Below are 16,954 nucleotides of genomic sequence, written 5' to 3'. Positions count from 1 at the left end.
TTAAAGACCGTGCGATTTTAAAGCTACATTTCTGACGCATGCAGTTTTCTTAATTGAGGAGGCAAGAGACTTCCTTCCTGCTGTATTTTTCGGAAGAAGCTCAATGAAAGTGTGAATGTTACGCATTAGATATGAGATGCAGGTCGTGCTGATAAACTTTCTAAGCGAGATGCACGAGGTTGGGCCGTGTTTGACATCTTTAATGAGAGTTGGACCCTCTCGGAGCTCTGTTCTGTCTGTCAGCTCACAATCCTTCCTCATCAGCGAATCCCTCTTCGATTCATTTCAATGCCCCGGTATTTTTAAGTCTAATGAATTCTGTTGTCAGACGTCTTGACAGAAAGTGAAGACTCCGACTAACTCCAATTAACACCTGCTAATGATGCTGCGCTCCTGATGGCGCGGAGATCATCTGCCCCGGGCGGGGTACTGATGGGGGTAGAGGGGCTAAAAGTGTCTGTGCTGCTTCATCACCCGTGTCAACGAATCCCAGACCGGATCACTGATCCAGCGCGCGCAGCGTGCACCAACTCCTGGCGGTGACGAGCGTCTGCGCGGACGCGCGCGCCTCGCTGCTGCCGCGCGTTCACGAGCGGTTTCTGACTCTGAGTCCGCGACTGTGGGTTTTCTTGAAGATATTTTTTTTCCTTATATAGTGCACTGTAAATATTGGTATTAGCTATCTAATTCTGGTAACAGTGTTATAATGACAATTTTAATGGAATCTACCTGAATAAATCATGTAAAATTTCCTAAATTATTTAATTAATGAAACAATTAATTTAATATTATTAGTGAAATGTGCTCAGATGAAAATTAGCCTGAATGTCCCTTGACTAAAAAAAAAATAAACTAGCTAATAATCTAAAAAAAAAAAAAAATAGGTGAAAAGTTAAATAGGTAGCCCTTCTTTCCTTAAGTTTTTTTATTTATTTTTGTTCAATCAGTTCCTAAATTCAAACCTCAAACCTTAAAAAAATAGGAAAACATAACTCTTGATTTTATTAGTGAAAAGTTCTCAATATTTTCTATACCACACTGAACCACAATTTCTTTAAAGGTACATGCTATTTTATCACCTTCATTTTTTAAATGGCATTACAAGACCCATGGTTCATTTTTACAGTGTGTCCTTCAGTCAAGCCTGATAGCTTTTAAGTCCCCTTATTTTTAAGGTCACAGCTTGCACACATTTGTAATGTATATATGCGTGTTATTCGCTTCCGGTTATTTTGTCCAAAGCCACTAAAAAGCAAGCCTTTGAAAGCACATTTCCACCACTGAATAAAAAATAGCTACTTTTTATCTCACAATTCAGATTTTCTTTCTTGCAATTTTGACTTAACATCCCACAATTTTTCATTTTTTTCAGAATTGTGATATAATCTCACAATTGTGAGAAAAAAAGTCAGAATTGTGAGATTAAAAGTCGCTATTACCTTTTATATTTTCATTCAGTTGCTGAAATGGGCTTCCATACAAGCCTGCAACCATTAGCCAAAAAAGCGAAACGGCAAATCTTCAACACGTTTTAAACAATAGTTTTGATTTGAACTATTTTTACGGCAGCTCTCATTAATTACTGTAAATGGCGATTGACCCTGTGGTCCATTCAGAAGGACTCTAAATCCCTTCAGCCCTAATCCCTTCAAAGGGTTTACCCTCTGCACTGAGAGCTTTAAAAGGTTGAAGGGTGTAGGGGACCAAACAACGGTTTCTTGTAGTGCACTTCTGTGCCATCATCACGTGCCCACACTGAGGCATCATCAACAAGCAAAGAATTTGCACAAAGGATCATGGGAGCCCAGAGTGTCCATCAGTTGTACCCTTCGAAATCCTTCATTCTGAAGGGCCCTATGAAGTGGCCAGTTTTAAGCACTTGGGTTTGGAACAACCCTTCAATATGGCGGCCATGATTGTTTTCACTCTCAAGTGCCCTTTGGAACGCAACGTGAGAGTCGCACAACTCTGACTGAAATTCAGTGACGTCAAGGCTGTAATGCGATTGGTTATTAAGAGACATGTGATCAATGTTGACCGTTACGATTTCTCCAATAGTAAGTGATACAGACCATCTCATCTCTCTATAGTATGACAATCTCTGATTTTACCTTTATCAGTTTGATGCTTAATATTGCAAACTTTGCTTATAGTGGCTAATAAACCAGAAGTCTAACACATTCGTGTAAACAGGCCTATTATCATGCAAAATAAGATAGATTTATCCGTGTATTCCTGAAAGATGACAAAAACTATTTTAGTGTTGCACATTTAAAAATTATAGTTATTATCTTTCGTAAAAACAGACCAAACATATTGTTGGAATAATATTGTATGCAGAGGCTTATATATATATATATATATATATATATATATATATATATATATATATATATATATATATATATATATATATTTATTTATAACCCAATAATCTATAGGTTAAGAATGTATCTCTCCAACATTATAAATAGCCCACCACTAACAGTATCAAATAGAAAATCATGTCTTATGCCACATAAACTAAAGCCCTAAAGTATTTAATTTCTTGCTAGAACAGGAAATATTTTAATGAAACATTAAACTTCACTCGTCAGCAAATAAATGGTAACAAAATGTGATTTTGGGCCTATATGGAGATGATGTCAATGAAACGCAGCACACATGCTCACATTCAGTTTATATGCCTCAGTTGTAAGTAGTTAAGTAGTAGTTGGTTTTTTAGTGACTCATTCCAGTAGAGATGAAACTATGTTGCGTGACAATTTTTTTTATTTCCTCACCTCTAAAGGAAAGTTTTCTCCATGTGTCATTGTGCTTTGAGATTGAACTGGAGGATGACTGATCTTGTCTTGTTCGTTTAGCTAATGGATCACATGCACACATGACCCTGAGCTTTGGGAGGACAGGAACTGTACTCTTACAACGAGTCAATCGACTGCAACACTAACACGCATTAATGCAGGAACTCCACTAATCAATAGACACTTCACCTGCGCTCTGCATGTCGAGTCACAGCATGTAAACGAGGAGAGAAAAACATGACCCGTCTGATCCCGGGCCATCAGACACCTGCAGGGATTCCCAAAGAGGAAGTGATCCGGATTCACTCCAAACCGCTTTTATACTGCACTGGCTTCATGTGTGAACCAGTTTAGCACATGCCAACATCATGAAAACCGCAGGAGCTCTGAGAAACACTGCATCGTTGGCCTAAAGCATGAACGGTAAAGCAGCAACATGAGAAAGTTGATATTAACATGCAAAGCTCTTTTAAAAGTAATTTCTTGTCATTAGACAGTGAATTTGGACTTAACTGTGACATCTGTCTGCATTGCCTCATGCAAATCTGATCACCCATGATTCATTTATTCTACAACCAAATGTGTCTGGCAATAAGATTAGGAGATTAGACGAACTTTATTAGTACTTCACTAGTCATTGTGTGATTGAAGCACCTTTGTCTTAGGACTAATATGACTTTGCACTAGTAAATCGTCATTGCACTTCACATTTGATTTTAGGTTTAAGGTGTAAAACTTATGAAAACATGAATTTAGTGCAACAAAAAAAGTGAAAGATTAGCAAAAAAACTAATTGCACTGAGTTCTTGCTGCAAAACAGCATTTTATTTTATATAATAAAAAAAAGAATAGCAGATCTATACAGGTGGAGCTGGGGAGTCTGGATGGTTTATAAAGCACGGTGAAAACTGCTACAGCAAGCACTAGTCATATATTTGAATGTTGAGCTGCAAGACTATTGGCTGGATACAGGAGATAACCAATCAGCTGTGGCATGTGATGATGATGTCATCAGGTCAGAGTGACTTAGACCTATCGGACTGCACCATCTAGAGTTTCATACCAGAACCCCTTCTCTTTCTCTCAAATAATAACAGGCTCTGTGAGCAGAAAAGACTAGTTTGAAGAAAAAAGCTCGCTCTCTCTCTCTCTCTCTCTGTCTCTCTCTCTCTCTCTCTCTCTCTCTCTCTCTATATATATATATATATAACTGTGGAACATCTGTTTTGTTTCACGAAATAAATAAACTGTGATCAAATGATGACAGTGTCTATTCTTGGGTGAACTATCTCTTTAAGGGCCTCAAACATCAGCAACAGACAGTGAAACAGTCCTCTAACACGGACGGAGTGAGTGGACATGTAGCTTCAGGAGGAGGTGTGGGGAGTGAGAGAGAACGGAGATCAGTCTGTTCTCAGATTCATCTCACTCTTTAGGCTGATTTGAGGAGGTCAGGTCTGTTTGGTTGGGTCGTGATCTCACAGATTGTCCAGCTGTATCCTGGCCTGTGTATGTGGCTGTACTGCCCTCTCTGTGTGTGTGTGTGTGTGTGTGTGTGTGTATGGTCTGGGTCAGCAGTGCGTGAATAACAGTGTTGGGGACTGAAACTGTCCCCTGCTCAGACCTGCACTTAACACTGAATTGATTTCAGACACCCCTTGCCGTCCTGGGAGGGTCCAGGCTTTACCGCTGGAGAACAACCCCAACACACACACACAGACACACACATATACTATAAAATCAAACTTCTGCATTAGACTGATCACCAGCACTGATTTAGAAGAACGAAACACTGGCTATGTTCAGCATCCTAACATGCATATAGTATGCAAACTTTCTTTATGCATGAAAAACACTTGACAAAGGTGCAGTATACAACCAGAGAGCACTGCACAACTGTATCCCTCAATACAATTCACCCTATGAAACCCTTTATTTCCAGTATGACAAATGAAGCGGAAGTGATTCTTTTAAAAAAAATTAAATATTATATCTAAGAATTCTTGACTCTTGTTCTATCTAATCAAATAAAATTTAAAGGAACAGTTCACCCAAAAATGAAAATTCTGTTATAATTTGTTCACCCTCATTTCATCCCAAACCCATCAGATTTTAGTTAAGCGTAAAAAAAATGAACATATTTTTAATGAGACCAGAGAGTTAAAAGTCCTGATAACTGAAACATAGAAGATCCAAAAAAGGTCATAAAGCATTTTTAATTGAATTCATAGGAACTCTTGCAAAGAAATATGAATGCTTTTTATGGTAAACAGATTTAATGCAGTAGTTTATTTGATTGTATCAATTGCATTATTATGATAGAGTGCATCAAGTATGATCTGTTCATATAAAGCAAACATATCTCTTCACAATCCAGTCGATTCATATGGATTCATTTTAGGATGCATTTGTGATCTTTCTGGTTCTTCAAGGTTTTGGTTGTACCAAAGATGGACAGGTTTCATTAAAAATATTCTAATCTGTGTTTCAAAGATGAATGAACGTCTTATGGGTTTGGAAGGATTGCAATGTATCTTTAAGATAATTTGACCTAAGATTGAGTTAGAAATGCAAAAATCTGGGATGATCTCATTTGTTGAATTAAAAAATGCTAATTCGGAGGTCATGTGACAACAATACAGCATATGGCTTCTTGATGCATAATGGGCACGGATTCATATACTGTAAGCCTACTATTCACTGTACAGTTACTATCATGCCAATAATCCATTTGGAACGCAGCCACACTTTTACTTCAACAGTTCTGGGTCAGGATAGCGGGTCGGGGTTGTTGTTCGGTACCAGCGCCCCCTGTGGCTCTCCCCAGAGACACCAGCAGACACACGGAGCACTAAAGCTTCCAACACGACTGCAAACATGTTCCAGTGAAGTGTGTGTGTGTGTGTGTACAGGGAGCGCGTTGTCCGTAGCCGGTGGGCTGGAAAGTCGCGGTGGATGAAATCAATGCACTGGCACTTTGAGGAGCGTTCAACAGATTTAAGATGTCCCTGTAGGGTCCAAGAAAAACATCATCCCTCCATCCCTCCAGAGCCCCAGGGAAAGAGGGGTGCTATCTCTCCATCACCCCGGGGAACAAATGCAACACACTTGATAACCTCCATCCTGGATAACCCACTCGACACACACACACACACACACACACACTCAGGTTTGTTCATTGGCTTTCATTGTTTTAACACATGATATTGCTCCAGACCATTCTGCATTTTAGAGCTACTTATCAGATACATTTATATAAACTAATTATTTTTGTGTATACTATTTCAGCATGTTAGAAGAAAGACTAGCACAGCAATGTAGGGAATAACAACACAGAACAACAATAACATTGACCAATCAGAATCAAGAATTCCAAAGCACCACAAATAATACAAATACATCTGAAAGTTTAGCTTTCTGTCTAATTATTGCACTTTTTGTAATGGTTTTAGTCACCGGTTATATCGTTATATGAAATAATACACATACACTGTTGAAAGGATTGGGGTCGGTGTGATTTTTTAAAATGTTTTTAAAAATAAGTTCATTTATTTGATCAAAAGTAACAATTTAAAAAAAAAATTAAGTACTATAAATATTTCAAATAACTATTTTTTGTATGACTATAATGTAAAATGTAATTTATTTCTGCATTTTCAGCATCATTACTTGTGCTGCACAATATTTTTGTGGAAACCGTGATACATTTTATTTTTCAAGATTCACAGATGAATAGAAATTTCAAAAGAACAGCATTTATTTGAAATAGACATCCTAAAATGTAAAATGTCTTTACTGTCACTTTTGATACATGTAATGCATATTTGATAAATGAAAGCAATATTGTCTTTAAATAAACGTTTAAATGCTAGTGTAACTGAGAGGTATTTTTAATATGCTGAAATATACTTCGCGCATCATGCCAGCAGTGTGATCAAATGCCTTTTGGAGCAGATGGTGGCTCCTCTGGAGCTGAACTGTTGACCCTGTTGGCCTCAGTTATGACAGACCTACAGGAGAACCAGAGGATGCACTGGTTCAGACTGATCTGTGGGAGTTCATCTGTCTTAGTTTAGTTAGCAGGAGAGTATAATCTCCTGAGTGATGGAGGTGTGATGTCTCTGTGCAGGCCACTTAACCACGGGTTACTCTAGAGATGGACTAAACCTGAGGTATAGGTCAACTATAAGACACTTCAGATAAAAGCATTTGTTTTTACATTCAAATATAACTATTCCATTATAAATATGTGTCTTAAAATGTTTCTCACTCATAATGTAGGTTTGTAAAATACACTATACAGTTCAAAATTTGAGGGTCTTGATGGAAGTTTATAATTTTATCAAGTACAAGGATGCAGTGTATATTTCCACACCAGAGCCAGTGTTTGTGACACAGAGCAGCACATTAATTTATGATGGGGTTAGTCTCCATGGAGTAACCTGAGGTTAAGTGTCTTGATAACAGACACAATGGGGATAATTCATAGGTCAGTCCTTGTGGGAATCGAACCAGCAACCTTCCAGATACCAGCTCTGAGTCCTGACCACAACACTAAACCACACCAGACCACAAACCCTCTGGAAATCACTTCAGACGGATAAAAACAGCTCCTTCAGCACCAGGACAGCTGGTGTCTCTGGAGCACAGAGCTGGATAAACAACCTGGAATTAATCCAAGCTCAAAACTACTGAACGCTCCCAGAGAAATGCTGTTTAAAGGGTTAAATCGCCACTTTCTCATCCTCATGTTGTTCCCAAACTATCCTCCAAGATTTACTTTCCTCACAGAAACACAAAAGGAGCTGTTGTACTCCATTCAACGAATAAACTAAATATAAAGGGTCTATGAAGCTCCTTAGAAAAGACAAAGAAAAAGCACTGTGACTTTATCGTATTTTGATGGGGCACTTTTGACACCATCCAATGTTCTGTTGCAGAAGAAATCAATAAAAATGATGGTCAAGTATTCCTCAAAGACTCAATCGTCTTTACCGCAGGCTGATGGTGTTTGTACCTAACGGTTCGACACGTGAATGTCTGAAGCCTCTGGCACTGAAGCGTTTAGACTCCATTGCATTTCATCGTGATGTCTGGCAACTCGCATCCAGACAAAATTCTGACAGCAGCTCTGTATGACACATAAATAATAGCCAAAAACAATGCTTTTCAGAGCAACGCAACAATAGCAGAGCTTGTTGACAATAAAATGTGTTATTCTACAAGCTTGGCACTGAAAGAAATGCAGGCATTTAGGAGAATACTGAAGTTCATGCATTTAGGAGAATATCCAAATTCGTGCATTAAGGGAAATATGGAAGTGCATGCATTTAGAAAAATACTGAAAGCTATTTGTAATATGTATATTTATTTATAATGGTGGTAGCAGCCCAAAACACAATTTTTTGGGTGCCAGACGGGTTTAATCCAGTATATTTATATTTATTTATTCACATCTGTGCATCAAAGGTGTGCTCAGGTAAAGCAACCCATCCACACACACCTCTGGTACTCAGAGTGTGTTAAAGGATCTGAACAGAACTACAATCGAGGTGTAATTCACTGGTGAGAGTGTCTGTGCTATCCGTCTTCTGTGGTGTGATTTGCCTTTTGGGAAAATAACTATTTGAAGACTGAACCCCCTGCACGGTGAGAAAGCCACATCTGACATCTTACAGTGCACAGAGCGATGTGCTGTCATATTTAGACAGACTTATGTCTATCTGTGTATGAGCACGTTTCTGTCTGGTACAGCTGTTAGAAACACACTGAGAAAACTTGACCAAATCTGAATATATCAGATGAGCCTTCAGACGACATGACAAGCAGCCTTCAGATCATTAGAGAGGGACTGAGAGTAAAGAAATCTGTTAATGAATGGATGAGCTTCCTAAAGATTAAAAATGAACATGTGTTTATGCTCTAAGCAGATGTTTCATACCAAATTGACAATAAAAAGCACAATCACGTTATGTGGAAATTACCTTGACAGGCCTCAAAGGACAAGAGGAATTCAAAAAAATGCAAGAAATAACATGCAATATTTGCAAAAGCATTGAATTATAAATCAAGCTGCTGCTAAACTAATATTACATCGGAGTGTCAATGCACAAACACACACCTGTTCATATTGTGAAGTTATGCATCACTTTGATGAGGAAATTGCAATGCAATAAACAGAATTTAAGAAACCATTCCTAAATATATATCTAAAGTATCATGCATTTATTTCTTATTCAAAATACAATGCCTGGTACAATGAATGCAAAACCTGGTTTGCTGTTTTTGACAGCATTTTACTATGGTGTAAAATATCCCTCCACTTACAACTGGTTCATACTAGTTTTTAGTAAATATGATGATTCTGAGGACTCAGATGAGGAGTATAACCAAAATAACCACATCTAGTTTGATCTAACCCAGTTAATTTGTCTGATATGATCATTTAGTGAAGAATCATAACTGAATCATCGTCAGAGCATATATTTACACCTGAAGTTCCTAACCAGCACAGAGTATTTATAGCGCAAGAGCAGAGCTGATGAAGGTCCCAGAGCTGGCCCATCACGAGCAGGTGTCCTAACACTCATGCTAAAAACGGCTGTTGATTTATATAAACATTAGAAACTGGGTTTTGATGGATGGATTCCTGGGATCACGTGACAGACTCGAGGACAAGGCCTATGCTCGCTCCGAATAACAGAAGCAGTCTTAATCTTTCCTCTTTACTGAAGCGTTGAGTTGTTTCCTCAGTTTTCAGTCTTTTCCTGCCATCTAGTGGTGTTTATGGGTAATTGATTTGGATCAACACATTTCTCACAAACTAGATCAGATAGGAAAGAAAGTGTCCCCGCTTAAATCTAAGTCCCCATAAAATCATAGCAAAGCATAAAAATTGAATTTTTATCGCCCTTACCAATACAACCTTCTGAAGCACTGTGGTACTGTGATGGCAGTATACCATGGTAAGTTACTCCAACAGGCCAATATAGCATGGTATTACTGTACTGATATATTATTTATGGTAGGCCTATATGCTGTTTCAACGAATGTCATGGTATGTTCAATACATGCATGCAATATTACGATACATTTATAAGTAGCCTAATAGAAAACATACTTACATAATGACATAAGGTCGCTGTCCGCTTCATACCCAGATAGCAAATGACATGTGGCCCAGTTCTGGCCCACATCTCCCATATTCTTCTGGCCCACATACCGCGCGGAATGACGGCGATGACTCAACCTGAGTCTGGCTGACATATGTCAGCCACAACTGAACCAGATTTGGGCCACATCTCAGAAATGGTGTGGGTGACATCTGGGCCAGATCTGGCCCAGTTTTGTCAGACAGAAGTCAGCCACAACTGTACCAGATCCATGCCACATCTCACAAATGGCATGGGCGACACCTGGCCCAGATGTCAACCACGCCATTTCTGAGATGTGGCCCAGATCCGTCCCAGTTGTGGCTGACTTCTGGGTTAGATATGGCCCATATTTACCCTTTCTACACACAAAAGAATATGTAATTCATCCAGAATAAAGAAAACACTCATGTTGTCTAAACTGCTTTATTAAAATATAAAAATGTGACAAATAAATATACATACATGAATACAACTGCATGTATAGATATAAAACAAATACATTTACATTATTACAAAATAAAAAATACAGATAAATATTTATAAATATAGTTAAACACACATTAACATTACATTTACATTTAGCAGACACTTTTATCCAAAGCAACTTACAAATGAGGACAATGGAAGTAATCAAAATCAACAAAAGAGCAATGATATACAGGTGCTGGTCATATAATTAGAATATCATCAAAAAGTTGATTTATTTCACTAATTCCATTCAAAAAGTGAAACTTGTATATTATATTTATTCATTACACACAGACTGATATATTTCGAACGTTTATTTCTTTTAATTTTGACGTTTATAACTGACAGCTAAGGAAAATCCCAAATTCAGACGCGGCACAGAGGAGTGAGTATGAGGAACATTCAGATACACAGCCTGATTCAGTCTTCTGAATTGGGAGTAGCGAACATGCTTTATAAACTTCTTTCAAATTAGAATCTGTTGGAGAGATAAAATGTGCAAGATAACGTATATGTACTAATAAAAACATTAAAAAAAATTATCTTTTACTCTCCAGTAATGAAAGCAGAACTGATAAGGGAGCCCTTGATACTGTGACACAGCTCTTTCAAATTAACATTACCTTTTTTGCAGTGGCGGTAGTTTGTATGTCCATCTATAGTTGCCATCATCTAAGGTCTTTTGAGTACTGGTATCATCTGAAGTCCTGCAAGTCCTGCAAGTCCTGTGCTGTGCAGTTTCTAATAACCCTGGGATGGACATTTGCAGAAACAGGAAGGCAAAGGGAGAAAGATTAGCATAGCTGCTGTTCATATCATTTCAGGCAATGTGCACTTTTTATTATTTCATCAATGGAGTACATTGAGTACTATTTTTAATCTAGTAGGTTTAAACTGAAATAATTTTTCTAGATCCCTTAATAAACATATTATTTGTTGTCTGTTTTGGGGGAACAGACACAGTCTCTATAGAATGGACTGCATATGCCAGAGTAACATTTAATACATTTTAATAAAATTTAACTGGGAGGAACATCATAATTGTAATTTACACAACCATTCAAGAGTTTGGGGTCTGTAAGATATTTTATGCCTTTATAAAAAAATCTCTTATGCTCACCACGGCTCCATTTATTGAATCAAATTACAGTAAAATAGTAACACTGTGACTATTACAATTCAAAACAACTCTTTTCTATGTGAATATTATGTTAAAATGTCATTTATTCCTTTGATTAAAGCTGAATTTTCAGCATCATTCCTCCAGTCTTCAGTGTCACATCTTCAGAAATCATTCTAATATGATGATTTACTGCTCAAGAAACATTTCTGATTATGATCAATGTTAAAATACAGACGTGCTGAAATTTTTTTTTGTTGGATTCGTTGTTACATAGACTCCAAACATTTGAATGTTAGTGTTACATGCATCAAATTATTCAAAATCATCTGTTTCAAATAGTGTTCCTGTAGCTCAACTTGTAGAGCACTGCGCTAGCAAGCAAGCGCAAGGTTGGGGGTTCGATTGCCTGGGAACACATGATATGTAAAAATTGATAGCCTGAATGCACTGTAAGTCGCTTTGGATAAAAGCCTCTGCTAAATGCATAAATGCAGGTCTTTTGAACTTTGTATTCATCTGTGAATCCTGAAAAATAAAATGCATCACAGTTTCCACAAAAAAAATGAAGCAGCACAACTGTTTCAACGCTGATAATAAGTTTTTTGAGCAGCAAATCAGCATTTCTGAGGGATCCATGTGAGACTGAAGACTGGAGGAATGATGCTGAAAATACAGCTGCACATCACAGGAATAAATTAGTTTATAATGTATTCACATAGAAAACAGCTATTTTAAATTGTAATAATATTTCACAATATTACTCTTTTTACATATTTTAATTAAATAATTACTACAGAGGTGAGCAGAAGATAATTATTACAAATTGTATCAACTTCAAGCTTTTGAACAGTAGTGTACTGTATATTTGAGGTTTGACTTACTGTACTAGTCTTGTGGTCAATAGCATCTTGGAGATGTTGTCTTACAGTAGGTTCACTCCGACTCTGCTGGATGCAGCAGGCCATCAGCACTGAAGAATCTAGGAACAAAACAAGCTATTTGACACAGAGCCAACAATATTTAGTCTGCAGTTCCAGGTTTATTAGATGGAAACAAGCTAGAGCAAGTGAAATGCAAAAAATAAATAAATAAAATAACAGATTCATTGCGATATATGTTGTGAAAAAAATGCATATTAGGTTACTTAACCTTTTCAGCGCTTCCTACATCTCTGTCAGCAGCTCCCTTCAGACATATTGAAATCTTGGACACTCCCTTCTGTTGTAGAAGGATTATTTTATTATTCTTGAAATCGCAGAACAGTTTTATGTTTACCATAAAAGATCAAAACAACTTTAGTTTTCTGCCAATTTTCGCGCTCCTTGATAACGTGACGTCATCGATAAAGAGTAAAGTGTAAATGTTAAGGTTAAATAAATTTAGCAATTTCCAATCATCCATTGAAAGATTACCAACAAAACAGTCAAAAGCTATCATCTACAGATGAAGATTTGATTAAAAGCCCAAACTTTCATAAATAAGAGCACAATAGAGTTATCATACCTGACGATACGTCGTCTGAAAACGGTAGAAACGCTAACGGACTTTTTCGAAGACATTAAACCATTCCTATAAACTAAATAAACAACAGAAGCGAGTCAAATACAAGTAAGAGAAGTGTCAACAACAGTTATAAGTAGTATTTGTGTGATTTTATGGACTTAACTCACCTGAAAACAGTGAAATCAGCGAGAAACGGGGTGTTTCCTCGTGACATTTGCAGTGTTGCGCTCCGTTTCCATGCCAACTCCATCCGGTCCGCGCGCACGCCCATGAAAGCACGTCACGAATTAAAAGTCACACGCTTACGTTACATAAATAAAAATATGAATAAACATATGCCCCTTATTTTTTTTCTGTAAGAGGGGGCGCGGCCATTTGTAAATTTAATGTGTCTGGCTTTCGGTGTCATTCCAGCTATATTAGCTGTACAAACAGCTTGTTTTGCTGTTTACTGTTGCAAACTGCTGTATCTTACCATGTTATTTTAAATGTATTGTCTTAATTATGAACGTACTGGTTTGTAGTGCAAACAGTTTTACCGTTTACTGCACTTTGTTCTTCTTGATATTTCCCTATAACCATGACCATAAGTCTCACACATTCACATACAATTTCTTGGTGGATAGAATTAGATCACTACATAATTCAAAATGTCATTCAATCATGATATTGCTAATTTAAAATTCATTTTGTAGTTTTATAGCCCAGTGCAAAATGCCAGGCCTGCACATAATAGTGGGACAAAGTGGCACTTTTATAGTTTAAGATTTTGTATTGTTGCTTTTACGAACACTCATATATGTATGTATGCGTGTATATATATGTGTGTGTGTGTGTGTGTGTGTGTATAAGGTGCATCTTGAAGAAATGCGAATATCATGAAAAAAGTTCATTTTTTGTAACTTTTTTTATTAAAAAAGTGAAATTGTCATATATTCTAAAGATTCATAATTTTTTTTTTTTTTTTTTTTTTTTTGATGATTAGAGCTTAATTTAATGAATGTAATTATTGCATTTAAAAGTATAAAAAAGGAGTTAAACAAATATTATTTAATTATTTAAAATTATTTTTAAAGAAACTTTGTCCTGTGGTGTGACAATACAGATGTCACAATGGAGGACTTTTTTTTTTTTTTTTTTTATCACACCAAAGGACGTTTCAGCCTTTTCTGTCAATTAATGACCTTGCTAATCCAAGCTAACCTGTCATTAGTGGCAAGCAAGACACATTTGTAACATTTTCTAGGATTATGTAGCTTAACATGCACTTTTTAATAAAAAATATATATAATTTAGGGGTGTCATATTAATGCACAAGAAAGCATAAAAAATGTGTAGTGGTTCCGAAAAAGTTCAAAGGACATGGTGTCACACCAGAGGACATGGTACAAAAATGTAAAAAAATCGAATAACATTGCAACTTCATAACAGGTCCGTGTAGGTCAAATAAATGTGTGTATGTATTTATATTACGTGTCCTGAAATATTATGGGCGTCCAGTACTCAAAATAGTTGTAGAACTACTGACTGGTAAAGTAAGGTGATCTGCCAGGACGTGTCTTCAGAAAATGGCACATCTGGTCACCTGGTACAGGCCATATCTGGCCCACATACAACAAGCCAGAACTCAACCTAGAACCGGTTTGTCACACACGGGCCGGATCTGGCCCACACACAGCAAGCCACGACTCAAATTAAAGCCGGTTTGTCGCACACGGGCCAGATCTGGCCCACACACAGCAAGCCACGACTCAAATTAAAGCCGGTTCGTTGCACACGGGCCAGATCTGGCCCACACACAGCAAGCCACGACTCAAATTAAAGCCGGTTTGTCGCACACGGGCCAGATCTGGCCCACACACAGCAAGCCACGACTCAAATTAAAGCCGGTTCGTTGCACACGGGCCAGATCTGGCCCACACACAGCAAGCCACGACTCAAATTAAAGCCGGTTTGTCGCACACGGGCCAGATCTGGCCCATAAACAGAATGCCACAACTCAAACTAAAACCGGCTTGATGTGTGTGGGCCAGAGATGGCCCATGTAACCTCTGCCGCTGCCAGAACTGAGCCAGATGTGCCATAGTTGGCCCAGATGAGGCCCAGATATGTATGCTATCTGGGTAATCTTGGGGAGAAAGTGCTTTAACTGACGATACGCGAATAAAGCCGTTACATTTTTTTCCCGCTCATCAGGCATTTTAAATGATTCGGCGGGGAAACTTTATAGACGTAAAATATAAAAAAATAAGGATTAAATTACTAACATTAAAATAGGTTAATTATCATATGTAGGCTACGATATTGATTTGGTCTGTTAGTATTCCAAATCCCGAATAAAGTTTGAAGCTCAATTTGGATGTCCTCACGTGATCACATGTCTGCAGTGATTGGATGATCCAAACCCTATACTAAAAGTGCATTTATATGTATGCTGCTGATAGTTTACTAATTAAATACTTTGTACACTTTGAAGTATAGTCTCAGTAAACTACAAGTTTATTAGTTTTATACTGCAAATAAGTTTTCATTGAGTGAACTTTACAACATACTTTAAATTTAAATATACTAATATGTCCCTATTTAGGTTTTAATGTGTATATATTTTGTTACATTAATATCTGAACATACAAAACATTCAAAGAAAGAACAGGTATCTGCTTCTAAGCAAAAACATTTTATTCTAGCTTCATGCATTTTTTAAACACTTTAATGTGGGTAAGTTTGATAAAAAAAAAGCTGAAAAAAGACTATGAATTTGATTCAGAATGATAATCAAGACGTATATGGAGTCGATCAACACCACAAAACTTGAATGTAATTATTACCTCTTCGTCGGTAGACTTTTCATTCCATGACGTTACAGTTTTGATGCTGTTTCATGTCAGATGATCGTGTTGCATGTGTTTTCTTCTTTTTCTTCTTCACTTGTGTTTTTTTGGAAATTCTGTGCAGAAGATGTGTTGTAGCGCCCTCTATCGTATAATAATGAAAACACAGATTCCAGGAATAGCTCAAATATATTTAGACTTTTTGTAAGTATAAGTCAGGTATACTTAAATGTCATTTTAAGTATATTTCTGAGAAGTACATAAAGCCCATTTGTGAGAAGTACATAAAAAGTAAACTAAAAGCATACTTTCCTATTTTTTTGTTTAAAAGAAGCATACTAATAGCACATTTGAATAAACTTCTTTTTCGTAAGGGTTAGCAAGCTAACACATTCACACTTGTATACAGTGAGCATTGATTAGGCCTATCATTGTTTACATACTACAGTACGTGTGTCTCTGAACAATGTTATTTTGTTGTAAGACACATCTGAAAGAGGATTTCATTACTCTTAAAATTATAGATATTGATTGTTGATCAACACTGCATAGGAATCGTCAACCATAGATGAGATTTTCAGTTGTACAGCTGTTGAAATAAGTCGATGCTAGGACATACAGTTACATATTAAGTGTGACTTCTGTGATACATTAGAGAAGTATCACAGTATTTACAAATACTCAAAAATATCACCTGAAAGCTTATTTAGGTTTAAAGTACCAGTGGTGTGAGCAGAAACAAGCTCTAATTAAATATGACAAAGGCATTAGACTGGATTACATTGATTTATCAGTGTAACTGTCCACAGGGACTGTGCAGATGGACAGCTCATTAATATTTCAGATGATCTGATGTGAAGAAACACTCAGTTACTATGAATAACCAGCAGGTGGCGCTGCAATAGAGCCAGTGTGTGCTAGGATGGATAAAATACAGTCACTCAAACACATCAAATACACACACTGTAATGTTTTATTAACATGTTGAAGGTGCTTCTTCATTTTGTTGTAAAGTTAAAATAAACAAACTGGTATTCAAGTACAAACCATATACAAAAGACGTTTTTTATT

This window comes from Carassius auratus, chromosome 19, assembly GCF_003368295.1.
Source record: "Carassius auratus strain Wakin chromosome 19, ASM336829v1, whole genome shotgun sequence".
Lineage (NCBI taxonomy): Eukaryota > Metazoa > Chordata > Actinopteri > Cypriniformes > Cyprinidae > Carassius > Carassius auratus.
The sequence above is the reverse complement of the archived record's forward strand: the minus strand, read 5'-3'. Positions refer to the sequence as shown.